This window comes from Tuber melanosporum (genome assembly GCF_000151645.1).
Source record: "Tuber melanosporum whole genome shotgun sequence assembly, scaffold_25, strain Mel28".
Taxonomy (NCBI): Eukaryota; Fungi; Ascomycota; class Pezizomycetes; order Pezizales; family Tuberaceae; genus Tuber; species Tuber melanosporum.
Window position 1 is genome coordinate 709,259 of NW_003298919.1, and position 1,055 is coordinate 710,313.

The following is a 1,055-nucleotide window of genomic DNA, read 5'->3' on the forward strand; positions in this document are numbered from 1 at the left end:
TTCTCCATAAATCACTAACGCTCCCGGGCGATCTACGAAACTCTAGAACAATCAGCGATATTCCCATCACTTCCCCAATCAGCCGGGACACGCTAGCTTCCTTCATCAACTCTAACACTGGTTAGAAATTTCATCACATTTCATATGGTTACCAATTTCCTGACCGGTAAAGGTCTATCTCCTTGCCCGAGATATCGCTTGACTTGCTTGTGGCTCCGTTAGTGCGCTATGACTGTGATGTGGTTTAATAATACGTGATACTTATAGATTTGTGTTCTAAGCTTTTCTGGGGGAGCGGGAGGTATTAACACGGTGTCTCCTAATCGAGCGAGAGTGTAGCAGCCGGTATCACAGATAGAGAGAGACCATTTTGGCTGCCCCAGACGGTTGGAGACAGAGATGTAATCTAGCACCAAATAAAATTTCCCCAACGGCAAACGACCTTAGTTACTACTGCACCTCTAGGAGGGACATAATAAACATTTCAAATAGCACCGGTTTGTCAACTAGCCCTCGAAACCACCCCTCTCCTGGTCAAGATAAAGTGTGGGTTGGACACTCCGGTGGGTTAGGAGGGCTTGTATCAGAAACGGCTCCCCTACAACAACAACCGATAGGAAAGCTAAATGTGCCAGATACCTCCCTACTTTAATAGCCCTTGTCGCCGTCAATAGTTTGCGCAGGCTATCAGGATACCTAGTAAAGGCTCCGTCCGATCTTACCAGGTGTTAGGAAGCTGATCCCCGGAACGCTCGTCCATGAAAAGTTTTTCACAGGCATCGGAACATAACACCTCAGGCTGTTCACCGCCCGGTATGTCCATTAATTCAGATGTCATACTATACGGCAGCCTCAAGGAGGTATGTATATAGTGATGGCAGGCATCGATAAAGCTTCATATCTCATTTGTGAAAAATTTCCCCACCGCGACCAAAGACACCTGGCGAACCCTATTGCAAACTTGAAGTTTACATCATGCAAGCTTCTCTTCAATAGACGTATCTAGTACAACTCAATTGGGGTTCGATAACATTGGTTCGTTCTTTCGTGCAATC